Source organism: Brienomyrus brachyistius, chromosome 8 (genome assembly GCF_023856365.1).
Source record: "Brienomyrus brachyistius isolate T26 chromosome 8, BBRACH_0.4, whole genome shotgun sequence".
NCBI lineage: Eukaryota > Metazoa > Chordata > Actinopteri > Osteoglossiformes > Mormyridae > Brienomyrus > Brienomyrus brachyistius.
In genome coordinates this window covers 2095660-2116512 of record NC_064540.1, presented here as the reverse complement: position 1 = coordinate 2116512, position 20853 = coordinate 2095660, and the positions used below count along the sequence as shown (strand labels likewise).

General features: G+C 45.5%; 1 protein-coding gene across 2 annotated transcripts in view; it reads right to left on the bottom strand.

Annotated features, from left to right (window-relative positions):
- Positions 1 to 14156, bottom strand: part of gli1 (GLI family zinc finger 1) — a 46549-nt gene extending 32393 nt beyond the window's left edge. The window contains exons 1-2 of one of the 2 annotated variants that reach the window (XM_049023736.1): positions 13917 to 14156; positions 13720 to 13828 (exon numbers count right to left, since the gene is read on the bottom strand). The gene's annotated coding sequence lies outside the window, so the exon portion shown is untranslated. The remainder of the gene's footprint in view (positions 1 to 13719; positions 13829 to 13916) is intronic. The other variant, XM_049023737.1, reaches the window with a different exon arrangement.
- Positions 14157 to 20853: the final 6697 nt, after the last annotated feature.

Genomic DNA, 20853 nt, shown 5'->3' with positions numbered 1-20853 from the left:
ACTCCAATGGGGTGACCAGGCTGAACCAGAGACAAAAGGACTCTCACACACTGCACTACCATATACTATTTATCCATTTGTACTTTGCACATAATTACAGACTATTCTGTTCATATTGCTATATGTTACATGCCTTGTGTACTCCTGTGCTGTCGTATAAAATGACGTCAAAGAACTGCATCTTGAGTATTGCCGCAGAACTAAAAGTCGTCATTATGAAATGGGTCACAGGTGTGGAAATCGATAAAAATAAACGATACGGCATTTGTGTGAGCCAAGCCTCACTGTGGGATGTCCAGGTCTTGCTTTCTTAGACAAGCAGACCGTACAAGGACCCTTCCGGCAAAATGGCGGCATGACACATTGACAAACTCACTAGCCGAAACGCTCCGATGGCAGATGTTAGCTTGCTGCTAATCTGACGAGGTAGCATGGAAACCAGCAGAGGTTCTTCACTCTAAATTCAAACGCATCCCCCCGATAATGGGATTTGTGTGCCCATAGAGGTGCGCTGGACTCCATATCAGCCCTGGGCCTAGGACGAGAGGCAGGGGATGACCGGCCACACCCGGAAAGACATGTCATCCGAAAATTACGCACACGTGCTCCGGATCCAGGACACAGGGAAGATGTGTGAGCTGTCCAATCCTCTTCCTCTGGGTTCTTTTCATATTAAAAGACTTGAATGAAGGAAGGTTAACAAAGCAGACCGGGGAACTGCGCTACCAGACTGGAACATAAACAGGGGGCAGAAATGGCGGGTTTGGGGGGGGGGATGGTGCAGGGGAGAGGTTATAGGGCTGAAGACAAGAGAAGAGGCGGGGGCAGGGTGGGGTGATGGGGGGGGGGGCTGCCAGTTGGGACGGTTCCGTTGGAAATATGTTCCAGCAGGAAGGAGAGGCTGCAGAGTGAGCAGTCTGCAGTCAGCAGCCCCTCCCCCAGCCCCTCCCCCAGCCCCCCCACCCCTCCGTTCCAGCGCCGCTGCTCCCACCAGCCCACCCAAGAAGCGGCCCATGGGTATAAATCTGAGAGCCTGACTCACTGCAGATTTAAAACAATCTTCCTCTCTCTCTCTCCCCTTTTCCCTCTCTCTTTCCTTTCCCTCTCTCCCTCTCCCACCTTCCCTCTCTCTCCCCTCTCCCTCTCTTTCCTTTCCCTCTCTCTTCCCTTCTCCTCTCTCTCCCCTTCTCCCTCTTTCTCTCTTTCCTTTCCCTCTCTCTCCCTCTCTCTTTCCTTTCCCTCTCTCTCCCTCTCTCTCTTTCCTTTCCCTCTCGCTCCCCTTCTCCCTCTCTCCCTCTCTTTCCTTTCCCTCTCTCTCCCTCTCTCTCTCTCTCCCTTATGCATAATTCTCTCAATCCCAACGGCAACGGAAAAAAAAACTTCTCTCTGGTTCTGCCAATGATATTATTGTTGTAAAGACTTCATTGGGATCGTCCCTGGAAGGCATCAGACCACTGTAGACGCTCTTTGACAGTATGTATTTCTATCTCCGCTTTCTACCAGAACATGACTTCTCCACATCCGTTAATCAGGAGGAAAGTCACCGATGGTTTCAATTTGCTCAGAACTCGAAGCGTTACACTGTTCCCTGCATCGGCTGAACGGTCGGGTGATCCGCAGAGGTACGTTTACGGTTTCGGAAGGAACCTGAACACCGCGACTGAGCTGTAAATATTAATTTGCGTGTTAATGCTCTTGTTACCTGAGTCTGGCCTGGTGTAATATTAATGCACCCCCCCCATCTCTCTGGCACACTTTCCTTATATCTATCAGTCAACAGCATGACCATTTGCCCCCCCACACCTCTTTCTGGAATGACTCGGGAAATAAACGGTTTCCACAATATTGTTTTTTGGTGTATGTTTTCCTCTGGAAAATTACCATAATGCACTGGAAAGGTAATTCAACAAACATCTGCAAAAGTCTACACTAATTTTAATTTTTTTTTATTCAGCAATGCCTAATTACGCAGATTAAGGTCCGAAACTCTTCTCTACTCCAATTCCAACCTCGGGGGAAAGACAATCCGCAGTTTCCCATTTTTAAACATGTCTGACCCAAAGCGGGGCCCCTCACCCCCGCACCTGCTCCCACCTCACCTCCGCCGGCATGCGTAACGACGACCTGGCCGCTGCTTTCCACCTCTTTGCCCGCATGCCTCCCTCCCCGACAGAATGTAAAGGGCTGCGAGTAATTTCCGTTTTTTTCCCTAAGATGCTGTTTTGGGTTTTGGGGCTGGCAGGGGCTTGACCGGCAGAGCGAGCTGGCTGCCGCGAGGATCTTTATCTCCGTGAGATAGGGTGTTTGTTGTGTTTTCGGAGCCTGCATCAGCGCACGCGATGCCTGGCCTACTGAGGGCCCGAGTTGTCCCATTCAGACTAAAAACAAAAACAAGGATAGCTCTGTTAATAAATGTCAGTCTGCTGGATAACCAACCCCCTCCCAAACTCTTGCTCTATTTAGGATACGATTTCACTGGCAGGAATGCCTGAAGGCTGGGTGCTTTTACAGACCGCGGAGACTAGCCATAGGTATGTCTGCTGCAAGTAACTCAATTTGTCTCCAAGCAGCAGGGAATAGACACATGTACAAATGCAGGAACCCTAGAACCTTCTTGCTTTTAGAATCCTTCAAGGTTCTTGGACAAGGTTTCTGTCTTTCTCCAGGGTCATCCGACCTTCTACAAACCAACACTCACAGTACGCCAGCTCACGGCCCATGATGGTTTTGATTACGCTATTTCCATGTTTGTCGTATGTAGAGAGAGGCCCGTTTTCTCACACGTCGCCCACATGCGTCTCGCACTCGACCTTTGACCCGGAATTATCCTGTAGCTGTAGCCAATGACGAGCCGGGATGCTCTTCCTGATGTGTGGACATGCAGATATATCGTGGGTCGGACCAGAATTAATGGGAACGAATGGAGATGAATGGCTGAAATGTTCGTTAAAATAAAACAGCCCATCTGACACAATGACATTTTGTTCTTGTTATATTATTGTCATTTAGCTGAACGGCATTTTAAACCACATCCTCAAATGCTGAAACGTGGTCACTAAAATATTGTTCTTTTTAAAAATTCAAGGGAGAGGCACTGTCGCTGCCGACACATTATGTCCAACGTCGCCCCCGGTTCGTCACGCTCGGGATAGGCTAAGATCACTCAGCGCATGTGCGAGTCTCACACTTCTCAGCAGACGTGACAGATTCTGGAAAAGAGCCAGCGCCACCTGTAGGCACCACGCCAGCACTGCAGGGGGCTCCCGCATGCTCGGTGCTGCCAGCGGGCTGCCAGCTCACACGAGCGATCGAATGCCCTGTTTTGGCAAGTATGCCACCAGGGAGGCCCGGACACGTATCTGACACACCTGGTTAATTAACAGCTCCAGAGCGTCCAACGTCATGTTTGCCTTTTTTCACGCAGGGAAACGGGAGCCCCGAATCGTATTCTCTATTTATATTCCACAAACACGCTTGCTCATTATATTTTAAAACAGCTGGTATTAGGAGAACACTGGTAACTAGAAACCATGCCCATCTGGAATGATCTCCTTCCTCTCCGCCGGTCCCATCAAAGCTCAGTCTGCATCCTGGCCATTTCACTTATGCCTCTGCAGAGTTGGCCCCCTGACAGCTCCACGCTTGATCTATTATCCACCTCGCTCGTACATCGCCTTGGACAAAAGCGTGAGCTAAATAAATCATTGTAAAAGCATTAACCCACGTAGAAACAGATCTGAACAAAAGATGGGCACTCCTTTGTTGTCAGATCTAATGCACTTCTACAGGTGTTGTCACACGATCCCGGGCCCAAATAAGACATTAAACATCTACGGTAACAGCTACTTACCTTGCACTGTACCACTTAACTCCGCGGGTATGTGCTTGCGCAGAACATTAATAGCATAATCGCTCAAAATGAATCATTTCTGGGTAGGGTGGTAGGGTATGGCTCAGCAGGTCAGGATGCTGCGTCCGTGATCAGAAGATCATCTGCTCAAAATTAGGGTCAGCAACGTGATTTCACCATCGAGCCTCGAGCAAGGTCCTTAACCCCTCCGGGCACTGGCTGAGACTACATTCTCAAACGTATGCTGCTTTGGAATAAAGGCGTCTGATAAATTAAATGCACGAGACACCCTCATCTGTAGTCGGCGAGATGTTCCCCCACCCTACCAAGTTTCTCAGTGATTCAATAAACTTATTCTTTGACCAAAATATCAAAAGAATCTGTAAGACACATATTGCCATTATATCTTTCACATCCGCTAATTAAATAACTGCATACTGGGAACACGCATCTGGCATAAGATGCTCTAAGTGCATCGCATGTGAAATAACCGGCCCTGTGTGTGTGTTTTTGGTTAAAGCAGGGAGCTTACGCTAATCTTAATGAATATTTACGAGTATGGAAGACTCTCGGCTATGGGAGATAGCGAGTATGAGGCCTGGATCGCTGGAGAGAGATGGATGTGAAGCCTCTGCTATACTAATCTTACGTAAAACCCATGCACTCTCCCGTCACTGCACGTCAGGCACGGAAATAGTGCAGAAGACACCTTCTGGAAGGTTCTGCGTCACAAGCTCACTCGTTCCACCGGAACACCTTAATCATTTCACGTACACTTAACCCGATTAGCCAACTGTTTCCCAACTGAAAGGAAGCTGTAATTTTGGTGGGGAGGGGAGGGACCCCCAGAGGCAGGGAACCCCCCCATCACACAGAGATAGTGTTTCTCCATCCCTTTGTCAGGGGATCAAACCACTCCCCCCCCCCACTTTTGTTTGTCGGGAAACCCTGATCCAAATCTCATTGTGATGGGTGTAAGCTAACATAACAGCGGAAAAGCACAGGATGCCTGTTTTCTTCATCACCTGCTTCCCATTAGCAGTCCATTTCTAATGAGGCCTTGAGATTCTGGTTGTCCCAATATATAGCACCTGGGTGGGAGGTCCGCCCATCCATCCATCCATCCATCCATCCATCCATCCATCCATAACCACTGCCACAGGGAGCCTGGCTGCACCTGGAGGCAGAGGGCACAAAGCTGGGGAGATCCTGAGAAGGTGTGGAAGGGAACAGCGGACATCCAGTCACCCTACTGAACTCCACGCATGCCAGCGGCGGCCGGCACACATTCGCATGTTCACAGCGACACGCCTGCATACACATGCACAACTAGAAGGGTCTAAGAGAACCAGGGCATGTTTAAGTGCCTGGAATTGTGCTGACATTGTGGTTATTTCGAATGTGTTTTGATTTGATCGGGATGGTTAATAGGCCAATTTCAGCCCCTTTGATAGCAGTGTAACATTACCAGCTACCGCTTACTGGGATAATTCTTCAATTGTTAATGCACCTGAACAGCAGCGGTTACCCACAGCTTGGGGTGACGGATAATCAGCCTAAGGCAGGTGTGCGGGCGGCACTGGAATGAGCTTGTGGTGGGTGCCCGTCATCCATTCACAAAGCAGATTGTCAGCGGCTAAGTTTAGTATTATAGATAAATTCCGCCCATTTTTTAACTTCATGAATGAATGGCACGTCACTCAGAGGAATCGAGTACGATAACAAACATTAACTGTATGTAAAAAAAAATAAACAGAGATGCGTTTCCGCCATTCGGTACATGGCCCATTCTGATCGCTGAAGAAACGGCAGCTGTGGCCCCCACTGTGGAGAGGGGGAGGCGTAGAAGGGCACATGTGGGTGAGCAAAGGGACCCGAGAGAACGTGGCAAAAAAGATTGAAACGGCGATGCAGTGGCCGATGAGCTCTGTAAGATGCAATGTCAGAGCGAGAGAACAAGAGAGAGAGAGAGAGAGAGAGAGGCATAAAGACGCAGGGACGGCTCAAATAGAAAAACAAAAAGAGAGAGAAAAGAAACAGTGGGTGTAAAGAGAGAGGGGTTTGAGTATATTGTGTGCCCCCCTAAAAACACCCCCCCCCCCCCCACCCGCGCAACGGCCAAAACCTTGGTTCCTCTGCCTGTCACTGTGCTCAGGGCCAATTCACTGTGGACAGTCAGCCGCTATTAAACCCCAATTGTTTCAGGTTCACGGGGTGTGAATGGCTGTGATTGAAGGCCTCTGATCCCAGCGAGGGTGGTCTGTGGGAGGCATGCTGGGGGGGGGGCAGTGTCACGTGACTCGCTTTTTGCTGCGTGGCAGGAAAAAAAAGAATCCGGCCGCTTGTTGTTTCTTGCCTTAAACCCCCCCACCACAGTAACCCACATGTATTCAGACCCCCCCCATCCCCAAACTTTTTCTGTCTGTTTTTCAAGCTGTCTTGCTATTCTGACTGCAGCCCACTTTTCTGTGTACATGGCTCCCGAGCACTTCCTAACGGTACAACAGCTGGACCCCCATGGCGGGATTTCTCTCTTAGAGCCTCTTTCTCATTTTTTTCCCCCTGAATTTTCTTTCTTTCCCTGGTTCCCCCCACTCACCCCCATCCCTCAGATTTTGGTCTCGGCAGAGCGGGAATAGCGACGTCTACAGGGATGCACGGGAGTTCCGCATAAATGGGGGATGGCTTGGGACCCACAGCTGTTAAAAACAGATAACGCGAAAGCCCTTCCTGTATGGTCTATTTGCTCAGGTCGGGCCTTAATAGGGAAGCTTTTGGCTTTAATGTGAGCCGTTGGGATGGTGATAAGGGGGTCCGTGTCAGGAGGAAGCTCCCCCAGGGAGCTGTTCACACGTAGCCACCCCATAGGACGACCGCCGAAGTCGTCCCTGACCAATCGCTTGCGTGGCGTGATCTGCAATGTGAGGCAACAGCGCTATTCAGGTCCTTAGAAATAGGGGCAAGTTCAATTCGAACATTACAATTACATTCAGTTCGATCTGCGGAGCACCAGCAGACTTGGGAGGCTATTAGAAAACTAACTTTTCCTTTCACACTACATTATCGAGGTCGTCACTGTCCAGCGTTGGATTTTCACACTTCCCGCATGTTAAGGAATTAACAGGTAGCTGCTAAAACGGCAGTGAGGTCAGCTGACAGCCAACCCGTGGCTTCCAGGTCAAATCTTTTCTGCTTTGTTTTTTTTTGTAATGAAATCAAAACAAAAGTTTGACCAAACGACACCCTTGATTTCATAGAAATCTTGCGCCGTTTGTCCAGACTTTGCATTTCTGAATGCTGTAGCACATCTTCGAAAGGGATTTGCTCATTATTTTGGCTTTTTTTCCCCCATCCTTTGGGGTTGTAAAATAAATATAATCTCTGTGGTCCGCGGCCCCAGAGGATCATGGGTTGACTGATTCTCTTTTGCCTTCTTTCCTGTTGCCGCTTGTGACCCGACACACCTCTACTCCTGGATTCTGAAGAGGGCGGCGTTTTTTGTGCATAGGAGAGTTCGTCAGTTAATTAAGTCCGTGGCAACATTGTTGCTGTGTGACGTAATGGCTTTTGGCTGCTTGAGGAATTAGTAAAAGGATTGTGTTTAACAAACAAATATCACACATAAAAAATGCATACACATATAAAGTTAAAGATGGGTGGCTAATCTGATTACTTTTAGCGTTAAGTGAGCTCTTAATTGGGTAATCATGAAGATTAGTAAACCTTACAGGTATTTCACTTTGAACCTGCGGCACATCTAAGGGCCCTTCTAATGCGCGGAACGAAAGTCGAACAAATTTGAGGAAGCCATTCCATCTGGGAAATGAACTTTTATGTTCGTAAAAAAGAAACGAACAAACTAAATCACATTCGTTCTGCCGTTCTCACACTGTTCCGTTACAGACCACGTCAGTAATAGTTTACTGCCGGTTCTGATTTGCTCAGCGTCCAGCGGGAACGACTTTCGGCAGCTTGCGAAATTAACTGGCCAGTAAAACCTCTGCGAGAGCCTGCCGACACTCACAAAATTATTTTCTGTTTATGGCAAAGGAGCGGCTTCTACTCCCAATCCCATTTTCCAGAAGGGAAAAGGATGCTTTCATTTATTTGAAGCTTGCTAATCAGAGTCACATTACAAACAAACAAACAAACGATCAGAAATATTCAGTGGGTAAGTAACAGGCTTTGTGCAGCTACGACACTCAAAACGGCACTTTGCTGAAATCTGCTACAGGGACCAGAGGTCTTGCAGAAATTTGTCTGCAATGAGAAAAAGCAGGAGGGCTTTCGTCTGTTTTGTTTACCGACAGCGATACTGTCAGGGAGGGGTGCCCATGTTTCAATCACAGTCTGCCCGTTTCCTCTAGAATTCTAGAATTTTTTTGTAGGTTGGGTAGTGTATGGCTCAGTGGGTTTCTGGCCACTGTGCCTGGGATCGGACAGTCACTGCTTCAAATCCTAGGTTCAGAACAGTCATTTCACCACTAGGCCCTTGAGCGAGGCCCTTACTCTCCAATGGCTCCATGGACTGGCTGATCCAGCTTTCTCAAAAATGCATGCTGCTTTGGTTAAAAGCATCTGTTACTAAATGAATTAAATTCACTTGTCTCTGACAGACAGGTCCCATCTTTAAATTCAAAAGGGTCACTCAGGTGAGTCACATGCTGAACGCCATTATTGGTTTGCTTTTAATACAGAACATAAACAGTGTTTCCATTAGTGATGCAGACACGCTATCGGAGGGAACAGTGGCAGGTCAGCGTAACTTAAACCCGGACTCCAGCATGAGGTCCAAGTGTGACAGACAGACAGACAGTCAGACAGACAGACAGACAGACAGACAGACACACACACAGATGGGTTCATCTCTACCAGGTGTTAGTCCTTACTTCACTAAACACTTAGTTTTAGTTGAACTACTTAGTAGTCGAATGAATGAAAGAATGAATGTCGCATTTATGCTTTTTCAAGGTACCCAAATCGTTTTACAGAAGCAATGGGGAGCCACTTCCACCACCACCACTGTGTAGCCCCCACCTAAATAATGCAGCAATTCTGCACCAGTATGCTCACCACACAGTAGTAAAGGTGGTGGAAGGGGCAGGAGACAATTATATCAATAGATAATTAGATGCTACGTAAATGTCCAGTTGTGCAAACCAAGTCAAACTCACGGTAGCCTTTATGCCATTCTCGCACCAAATTCCCCCCCCCCCCCCCCCCCGCCAAACACGGAGATAGCCCGAACATCAAGGAAAGTGCGTTTAAATAAATATTTACAAGTATTCTGTTCACCCCACGTGTCTGAGTGAGTGAACAAGCAGGAGCGCGAGTGCTGGTCACTCGGCTGGCCCATGCGAGGCCTCACCCCCAGTCATTCAGGGACGCAGAGCGTTAACATAGCCAATCAGAGGCACAATGGCACTCTTTGAGATAGCGTTAGTGAGGACTGAAATTCATTAATGGGGTGATAACACAGAGTTCTGCTTGTGATTCATTACACCAGGAGGGTCACTGTTGGGTCATCCTCAAGAGTCTTTTGAATCTTGCTCATATGTCTGTGTATGTCGAGCCACAGAGAGAGAAAAACTTCAAAAACTCTTTTTTTTTCTAAAAGAACGATGTGAGCAACAAAAAAAAAAAGCAAGGAAAAAAAATTAGCTTTGAAATTTTAATTAAGTTACATTTTTAATGACGACTCGTCTCTTATGGCTTTACTAGGTGGAACAAACGTTGCATTATATATAACTTTAGCTGTTAATTATGCAGGGTAATATTTTTACATTTTAATTAATATAAAATTGTTTAAAGATCCGCTCACGCGCTGCCGTCTGACTTCGACCGGCTCCGCGTATCCGGACTCGTCTTCGTGAGACGCCGGTTTCGTCTCCTCGGGCTCGAGCCTGGGCCCGGCTCAACGGCACGCTTTTCCCATGACGTCACATCATCACGAATGCTGGAGCCTTGCGCAACACCAAACGCGATCTTGTCCTCGCAATGCGTCCCTTCCTAAATCCCTCTGCTCACACGGGAGACGTAAGCGGACGCACACAGGCCCATTCTGGTTCCTTGTTTTTATTTTATAGACAAATTTAGTCCCTACCCACCGCGTTGAGAGTAATTGCTACTTGATTACGTAATTGCTGTTTCTGGCATGGAACTCTGGAGTCCTTTAGTTCGACAAATGGGGCTACGTTCACCGCACAGTTAAACAAAGGTCAACATTTTCTTCTGAAGCATTTAAAAGGCATTGTAAAGTATTCTCTAGGGAAAGCAGGAAGCAATGTCTGTCACCTCATAAGTCACCTGCAGCAAACCTCTCTACCTCTCTACCTATCTCAGATTATCGGTTTCTCTCCATGCAGACGTTAAATTAAAAATGACATTTCATTCACCCCATAATTAGACACAGCACCCCAATGTATTTGCTACCCAATTAGCTATATTACAGAGATGAGATGTTACTTAAAAAAAAAAAACTTTTCTGTTAAGCTCTTACAAACAAAACACTTTTTATGTCCCCCGTAGATTTAAAACGTGCTCTCATTTCATGTTATTCATACATAAACTGCTGAAATATATATACACACAATTCCTGAGATGTTTGTTTACAGCAACTAAGATAAATATTTGATTTGCAGGCTTTCAGATTAATCTGTTACTTTCCATGAGACTCAGTCCCCATATTGGAATTTTCTTGCGGAAAAGGGACATTTTACCCACTCAGCAAAATCAGGTGCGAATCAGAGTCCAGTGTGGGGTTTGTGAGATCACCTGTAGGTGATGTTTTCCGGAGATGTCCAACAGACGTTAAGTATATAAGCAAGAACAGGACAATATAGACATAAAAACCAAACAGAAAGTTGTGTGGCTACAGAATAAGCCTCATGTAGCAGCTCGAAAAGTTTTCCATTGTTCAAAAGTTTGCCGCTAATTTCCCAGGGGCTGACGAGCTCAGCTCCGTAACGCCATGCCTGACAGAATAAATGTGTGAAGATACATAAAGTCGTACACTTGACCACTGTACAGCTTTGAAGAGAGCCGACATGGAAAAGCCTCTAATTTTTCATCTGAAGCATCTCTTGGCTGAGAAACTAAGCTGGACATAACTGGGCTTTACAAAATAAATAACGGACATTGACTTTCGCTTTGAGGACCTCTGGAGTTGGACTGCGGTGAAGGTTGTGCAGTTTTCTCCGCGGCCCAAATGACGGGTCGGGCTTCAGGCGTTTCCAGCTCCCTCTCTTTTTAGACCAAATTCTTGGGTCATGTACAATAAACACCACGTTGGAAAAGGAGCGCCCCTCCTTCACAGAGCAATTAAAACATTAAATGGAAAGAAGGTCGATGGTCTTAGAACACGCAAATTATTTGGAATTGTTTTTTTTTTTAAAGTACTGTCAAGACCTGCACAGATCAAAAACATGGTTGTGATCTTCAACAAGAGCAATATAAAATTAGCCTCTTTGAGTTTTAAGCCTAATTGAAAATGCATTTTAGCACTTTTCTTGGTGCCTCATAGCCTCTTTCACAGTTGGTCAGTGAATCCACTCAGTGGAACAGGGCATAAAGAATTACATTAAAGTAATACAGGGCCTGGACATTAAATAAGTGTCATTTCTGATGCCAAAATATTTTCATTTCTCAGAGGAACACCCATTCCCCCTGGACGGTGGGGGGGGGGGGGGGGGGGGGGCACCGGGACATCCGGGAAAAGCTGGAATGGACCGTGACTCCACTTCCAAGGGCTGCCACACAGAAAGTCGGCAGATCGCACACCTGCAGAAACCATCAAGCCCACCCCCACCCCCCCGAGTAAAAGGCAAGACACCGGGAGCATGCAGAAGAGCAGGCTGGGGACAAAAGGGGCCACATAATTAAGTAAGGGCATGCTTATTTGCCCCGGTCATAAAATGCGATAATCGGGAATTGAGTAGGTTCTAGGTATGAATTCTCTCATTACTCATGAAAATATGCGACTTGAATCCCTTACCCCGGCACTACAAATACCACTCTCTTGCACTAGACTAGATGAAACGGAGGCCATGTCATCTGACTGTGTGACGTGCTGGGAAACACCAGTAGGGTAAAGAGGCAAAGGCGAACAGAGCAAACGCTCGTGTCACTTTGGACTTACCCGGCATTAAGAGCCACCTTAAAATTTCACGTTTTTAATTCCTAAACTAAAGTGGCCAGACTTCAAAGGACCAGATCATTTCTCAACAAGCTGGAGAACATCTATCGCCAGACGAACCTTTACAAAACATTTGCTGGTTCCTTACAAAGTTTCCCAAATAGATGTTTTATTTATTTACATATTCTTACTCAAGGGAAACTGTCACTGCAGATATATTTTATTACAATCAAACATTAAATATACATGGCTGGGTTTCACTAGAGTGTATGAATTTAATAACCAGTAGAGTTTGGGTTAGCTTTTGAGCTTATCCCTCCTTAGGAAAATATTTAAGGGGTATTTTCAAATTGCCATAAAATGGATCACGTTACGGGGGCCTTGTTTGCTCTTTAGATTTGCTAAAGCAGTCGGCTTTTATGCGTTTGCGGCCAAAAAATCTGACAGCCAATTCCAGATGTACTGAACAAACTGTACGCCACAATATAAACAAATAGGCGATCTCTAATCTAAAATACATTTGCCAAAACTGCATACTTTTGAACGGAAAACAGTTACTTTCACGCCCCTTGCCCCTTTTCTTTACTGCGAAATGTATTAGGACCATTTTTTTTTCTGAAATAATAAACTATTTTACAGACGTCCGCATAGATAAAGCAGTTAGCCGGTGAATCCTGACAGATACCGACATTTGCGAAAGATACTGGGAGCTCCAAGTATTTCAGGTTACAAGAAACAGCTGTTAGGGGAGCAGGCCATAGACCTCTGGAGGAATTCTACCAGCCGCGACACGCGTGGGGCCGAATCCCTAATGTGACCATCCCAGGGAAATCCCGCTGAGCGCAGAGATTGCTCATTAAAATGTACTAGAACTCTGCGTAAAATTTAAAGCTCAAAATTTTATTGGGAAAGGGAAAAACGCTGTTTTAAGTTCAATGTCTTAAAATAATAAGAGCATAAAATATTTATGTGGATCGTTCAAACTATTGAAATAATATTACTTTTCACTAAACACCATTGTAAATAAATGAACGCAACATAAAATACGGCATAATTCAAACACTCTTGGTAAAATGTATAATTACTTTCACAAAATGAAGGTTTTCAATTAGTAAAAGCTGCTTAATTGCAGGTTTAAATTGGTGATGATATGTAATTGGTGCATCTGCTATACGCCGCTGCTACAGAGTAGAAAAATGGAAGAAAACAAGGATTGACTGAAGGGAGCATCTTCTCCGCACCATCCTCGTAGGCTTTTCGTAGCGTTGTACGAATATTTATGTTGGCTGTACAATAATAGCAATGATTTTTCCAGCAATTCGTCCAACCTGTCATTCAGTTCACAGCAAGAGACATAATCGTTTCTTGTTTTCCATAAAAGGTGTTTCGCCTTGCAGTGCGTGTGTGTGTCTATGTTTATATAATCTACAAGTGTTATTGTAAACTTCGCTATAATATACGCATGTTTGTATTGCTAATCAACGCGCAAACACCGCACTTAATCAACACACGTATATTCTTTCTTTACGATCATCGCTCCATTTGTCACCAATCTGACAATAGCCCAACATAAAGCATGTCCTTAAAAAGTTGTACAACTACTCACCTATACACTATAGATATAGCAAAATTTTCTTAGACAACATATAACTTCTTGGAACAGGTCATTTACATAGAAACGTATGCCGAATGAAAAAGTGCACACACCACAGTATAAAAAGTTAACATAACCTACCTTCAGATGAGAGTTGCTATCTTCTGCATCTGTTGATGGCCTCGACTGGATCCCAGGAAATTCAGGTTTCTCGGAGAGAATTTTTGGAGAAAAGACGGCGTGCGTCCCGCTGGGGGTTAGAGAATTTCCAATAAAGCCCCCTTTTACTTTTCGTGTTGGCACCAAGCTTAGATGCAGATAGAGGACTGCTAGGTTACCCGCAACCTTACTGGATCCTCCTCAGTTACGCTCTCCGCCTTATGGTGTTAGGATCCCGCTCCCTTGAAAACTTTCCCCGAAGTTGGGGGGGAAAAGAAACCGGCGATGAGTGCAAAAAAATGCGAGCCACATTCGCTAACCGAGTCCCGTAAGTCGAGGTAAGAAGTATGTGCAAAGGACCTCTCTCTTTCTCTCTCCTTCCCTCTCTCTTTCTCAGACTCCGTGGACCACCCCGAAACAGGAAGTTCACTTTTTGTTATTCTAAAAAAAAAGCTCTTGCTGCGGCTATGGGACTTCACCGCGCTGCAGGCAGCGAGCAATCGTCTCGTAGGGAAGTGTATGGAAAGGGGAAAAAATTACATATATTTAACATAAAACAGAAATCGTATAAAATATGCCATAGCTAATGATATTATTAATATTACTACTACTAATAATAATAATAATAATAATGATGATAATAATAATTGTGATGTGAGACAAGGGTCAGATATTTGTCACCATACTTTACGACCGCTTGCCATTAATTTTACTTATATTAAATTAAAGTTTGGAGCGACGTTAGGGTTAAATGGCACAGACTTCGTGTGCAGTAAGGCTGCGTGTGTGGCGAGGGATGCTGAATCTTGCCCTCATCTCAGCACGCGGTCTAGCAAGACGTGGTGATAAACCGCAAAAGCAGGAGTGGATTCCCCCGCACCGGGGCCGGGAACCGGAGCGCCCTCAGGAATGCGCCCGCAAGCAGCGGACGAGCCTCTGGCGGGGGAGAGAGAGCGCTTCGCAATCCCGGCACAGACGTTTCTTCCTTATGCGCCGTGTCATTGCAAAAACTATATTCTAAATAAACGTGATTTTTTTCCCTGACCGCAGAACAACAGTTTTAATTTTGTGCTTCATGTTTACGTATTGAAAATGACTGCGTACGTTTTATCAAAACATGCAGGCTTAATTATGTCATTGTGTTCTTTATGTTTAGTATTAAGGGAAAACACGCCAAAACGGCTGTTTCTGATTTTCGTTTTAAAGCGAACCGCGTCACCAGATTTCGATGAGCTACATGAGTTCACGACCTCATCCTCCATGCTGGACGCCCTGTAGCCTTTCCATTGTATATTTCTCCAATTGTCCGTAATATATAGGTAAATGGGCCTAACTGAAGTTCCCAACATTTTCCTGGAAAACACTAAAAAGGTTTTAGAGCATCACCCTGTGAACTGGATATATCGGTTTCGTTTTTATTACCAGTTTCGTCACAATTAAATTATCACGTTTCGAGCAAGTACGAAAACAAATCCGTACAGATGTGTGCTTTTTCAGAGAACTTGAGAAACATTATTATTATTATTATTATTATTATTATTATTATATAAATATCGGCTACCCCGACACATATTTCCTCTCCGTGGACTGTCGTGGCAAAACGTTGCCTATAAATTAAGAAGATACATGCAGAGACCGACTGTCCCCGTGTAAAATGTTCCTAAGAGACAGTGTCTCTTTAATTTTTGTGGAGCCTGTTTCCATTAATATTAGTTGAAGCTGAATGCCCAGGACACTGGACTCGTTGAGTTACAGCTCTAACCTAGTTCGGCCAAACCCGACTGGGTGGAAGTGGGTTCGGAAAGGTAATAAAACGCCAAGGTTAATTCCTTTGGTTATTACCCAACCAAATTTCATTCCTGTTAAATATTTTTAAGTCTTTATAAACACCGCCGTGTTTCACTCATTCTCTTCTTGGCAGAGCTGATTAATTAAAATGTTGCTGGTGTTGCGTAGCTCACCACACCCGCGTGCCAAATTTGCCGCAGGCTAGGGGGTATATATACATAATTGAAATATAACACATTTAGTTTCCATTGACTCCTAAGACCATAAAAAGCACAAGCACAGACAGGTTATTATTTGGTACTAATTTCACCTCATTCAGTATTGTTTCTCTTCCAATGCACATTGAAGTAATGCTACCAGTTCTGCAAGGATAACATCATTACTAGTGGTTAAAGCCTCAAAGACACATATTAGTCGCTCGCTACTGACATTAGACTGCAGTAATCATACCTGGAACGAATACAATTTGTCAGTGCCCCCAAATAATAATGATAATTAAGCAGTCGATATTAATTAACGCTATTAATTTCTGCTTTAATAAACTCTGCTTTTTCTGCTTCAACATTAAAACATTTACGTATGCATGCTTGTAAAGAACTCTGTAAATCTTGCGGTTGAAACAGTGCTATATAAATGATTGATTGATTCAGAAATGTAATTCATTTAAAAGGTAGACAGAACTTGTCCATAGCTGTCTGATATAAATTAAAAACGACGGTAATCAAAGGAAAGCAAAACTGTTTTCTTTCTTTTTAATGTTCGGCAGTTTTCAAATGTATCAGTTTGGTAATAAGTATAATATACATGATAAAACCTCTATTTCTGCTACTGTGAATGTAGATAATGTTCTAATAATAGAGTAAAAGCTGACTTTGTTTTCGGGAAAAGCTATGCTAATATGCTAAGGCCCAGTTGGTGTACAAGATGGCTCCCTGGAAGACGGCAAGGGGCCTGTTCACACAAAGAGCGTATGTGCAGGCTAGGCTAATCCTAGTCAGATCGGTGGTACAATTACACTGGATAGTTAAGCTGTACTTTCAGGATCGTTATGAATATGAGTTCATAATATTCCAGTGTGCTCTGCATCTGTATGTTTGCATGGGGGAACACAGAACACCAGGCCGCAAATGGAGGCTAGCGTTGTGTTAATTTGTGGATGGTTTTTGTAATTCTTTTTCTGTTAATAATGGAGAAGATACAGTGTTCAGATTAAATCAAGTATATATTTCTGCCATCTCTGCTCTGTGATGCAGGGATTATATTGTAAATAATATGTTTCTGTTGGTAAAAAAAATAAGATATGCAATATAAATGTATAACACGTGTAAAACATTCGATATGTTAATTAAGACATAAGAGTGTAAAATCCAGTCAAAAGGTTTCAACATAATATCTCACCAGGTCTTGGATACTTAATATATGAATGAGTGAGTGTGAGTTCTTACCACACATATGTACTGGTGTCATGCGTGTAGGACGGCCCGACTGCGCAGACGGTCACCCCGCTAGCCCCAGGCCCTCTAGGAACACGCGTCCTGTGATTAGGGCCGATTGCGAACGGGAGTCTCAGCTTTGGTCTCAGAATGGCAGAAGATCCGCTTAGCGACGTCCCTCTGCAGCTGTTGCACACATATGTCACGTCCAGGACCACACTGGGGGGGGGGGGGGGGGGGGTCGGGGGTCCTTTAGGGCGACTTTCATTCATGTCAGGTGGGACTGCAGCTTGTCAATGGCGGAGGGATTATGACAGCCTGACTGAATGGCCCAGGTCAGAATCTGTACCAACTTTATCTCATGTGGGTGCTACCAGCTGATGATACCAATATACCATGCTGAGCGTCACAAGTACCAGGTGAAATCTCATAAAGAGGCCAAAACTAAATGACAACAGGAATAGCACTGCACGATGGTAGATTTTTCTGACTGGGCACCGACATTACATTTCTTTGGGGCCCCTATAAACTGTTTGGCCCCATGAATCTGCCATGATATCCATACGTCTCCAGCTCCCCTGACGATGTGTGACGCCCTGTGGGCTAGCATGCTGTGCCTGTGTTCATAAGGCTGCTGCTTCAAATCGCAGCATCAGCAGAGTGATTTTACAACTGGGGCCCCTGAATGAGGCCCCTAACCCCCGATTGCTCCAGGGACTGACCCTGCTTTCTCAAATATTGCTGCTGCTTTGGACAGATGTGTCTGCTAAATAAATCGATATGAAACTGCAATACAAAGCTATTCAGCCATCATATAACCATTTATCTAGGACAGGGTCATGGGCAAAATCAAAGCCAACAAATGAAGAGCGATACTGTGCTGGATTAGCAGATATGATGATTTCAGTTCCTGCGATGGGCTGCCCCCCCGTCCTGGGTTGTTCCCTGCCTCGTGCCCATAGCTTCCGGGATAGGCTCCGGACCCCCCCCCCCCCCCGCTAGCCAGAAGGATAAGCGGTTCGAAAAATGGATGGATTGATGGATGATTTCAGTGCATCGTAATAACATAACCAATTTGCCATCTATCCATTTTTCATAACCATTTATCCAACACAGGGTCACTATCAGCCCGGAGCCTGTTCCGGGAAGCACAGGACACAGGGCAGGAGACACCTTAGGCGTGATGTCACACGCACAGTGTCACACACACATTCACACACCATGGCAGTTTAGGGTCATCAATTTACGTAACTGCATATTCAGACCTGGGAGGGTAAAACCAGAGTATTCACAGGGAAAGCCTGCAAACACAGGGAATGTATGCAAACTCCATGCACAGGAATACAGGGAGACAGGAATGAATCATACAACTTTGGAGGTGTGTGACAACTGCGCTACCCATTGAGCTGTCATGCAGCCCTTATACGAGTTTATGGTTAATAATCGCCGATAAGGAGGAAGCATAGGGTTGCCGTGGCGGTGGAGGATGGTCGTTGAGAAATTTAAGAGGGTCTATTTAAAACCTGTGAAGCAGGGACTGTTTTACTGGAGCAATGAGGTGTGTAGCGGAGTGGGGAGTCCATTAACCCAATGTTTCCCAAACCAGTTCTGATCGATGAAGAGTATGCGTTCGTGAATTTGCACTGAAATTCTTGAAGCACCAATTTCAGCTGTTTTTTTTCATGAATATGTTTTGCTTACATTGTTAAAAAAACAATTATGTTACAAAAAAAAGTTTGTCAAATTTGGCTATCAGCTGTATTATGTTTTATTAGTATTTTGGCCATTTTGTCCAGCATGGAGGTACAATAAGAAAGAAATAAAATTGCAAATATCCATTGTGCCCCCTGCCCCCCCCCCCCCCCCCCACCACCACCCTTGGAATAGCCATACTTGAGTCCATTCTGTGTCCTGTTGCAGGTGTCCGTCCACATAAACACATCAAAGCCAGGCCCATGGAGAGCTTACAGCTCTGGCTTGATTACTTGGGGGGGGTGGGGGTGCGGGGGGGTAATCGCTAAGTCCCTTCATAGGGTAATATGGCTAGATTGGGAAGGGGGGTGGGCAAGTGAAAATGGGGGAAATGCAAAAGGATTGCCTGTCACCTTCCTAGCTGGTATTTGCCATACAGGCTGGTGAGGTAGCAGGCCTACTGTCCATTCACAACATTTGCCGACAGGGGGAGTTACTCAATACTGCCCCCACAGGAAACAAACTGAACTGCAATGGACTAAGATAAACTATAAAAATGATCAGTTCAGATTATTAAGGCATGTATTATGTTTGAGCAGCAGATACTGTATTCATGCAGGGATGCAGTTGTAGATTTCGTACCCCATGAAAGTATATTATATCGGGTTCCCAACCCAGATCAATCCAATTATCTTTACATTTTTTTTAAGCATGCTAACTCCCCTCCCCCCTTTATGGCGTCCTAGCTGGTACCACCCAAGTTGTGCTATAGAATATTATATATAACTGCTGAAATCTCTCTCCCAGCTGTGTGTGTGGAGTTTGCGTCTTTTCCCCGCATGGGTGTCCATCCTCTATGTACTCTGATACAAACACAGGCAGGTAGGTTAACTGGTGTTTCAAAACTGCCCGTAGTGTGCGTGAGTGTGCGTGCGTAAGTGTGTGTAAGTGTGTGTGAGTGTGCGTGCGTGAGTGTGTGTAAGTGTGTGTGAGTGTGCGTGAGCGTGCGTGAGTGTGTGTGAGTGTGTGTAAGTGTGCGTGCGTGAGTGTGTGTAAGTGTGTGTGAGTGTGCGTGAGCGTGCATGAGTGTGCGTGGGTGAGTGTGCGTGAGTGTGTGTGTGTAAGTGTGTGTGAGTGTGCGTGAGTGTGCATGAGTGTGTGTGAGCGTGCGTGAGTGTGTGTGCGTAAGTGTGTGTGAGTGTGCGTGAGCGTGCATGAGTGTGTGTGTGTGAGTGTGCGTGAGTGTGTGTGAGTGTGCATGAGTGTGTGTGAGTGTGCGTGTATGAGTGTGTGTGAGCGTGCATGAGTGTGTGTGAGCGTGTATGAGTGTGTGTGAGTGTGCATGAGTGTGTGTGAGCGTATGCCACGCAGTGGAGTAGCATCTCTTGTCTTGGGCCCCATTGCTCTCTGAGACAGGCACCAGGCCCACAGGGACGCCGTCTCTGGTTGGCATTTTGGAAGCAGCAGGCTATCCAGCTGTAACCCCCGGTGCTTGGGGAGATGTAGCCTTTGCAGGCTAGACTATGGGCAGACAGGCCGGGCTGCAGACTGTGGCTCCTGCTTGGACCTGTGCATCTGTTCACCAAAGCTCTGGGGCAGCTGGACACCTTGTCCGCTGTGAAACCTTACAGGATTTACTTTTTCCACTGCAGATGGCTCCCTGCATATGTTTTCCTCCCATTGGCTTGGGGTCCCGGGCTGCCGCCGCAGTGGCTCTCTGGAGGAGGTATATATAGATGCCTCCAGCCGTGCAGACCGACTGAGGGAGTGCAGCCATGCTGCTCACCAGGGTAACCGGTCGGCGTGCCTTGTTGCCACCCAGAGATGGGACTGCTGCTGTCCGCAGGTGAGTCTGGTGCCCGGAACACTCATATATGGCACTGCAATGACCTTTTTTACTTTTAGATGAATTTTCTGCGTCAAAAGATGAAATTCATCTAAGTTAATTTCTGTATCAAAATCGGATTACTAGCTTATTTCCTGTGGAGTTCTGGTTGGAGTGCATGATATTTTACTGTGTTAAACCCAATAGTCTCTATAGAAAGTCTATCAGCGACAGTATTGTTTAATACATATACATATGGGAGGATCTGGGATCTGCATATCAAGACAAAAACAGTCTGATGAGTGTAAATAAGACTCCATACATGCAGATCTAATATTTGGCTGAAAAGTACAGAATTTTATATTATTGCCTTTGCTA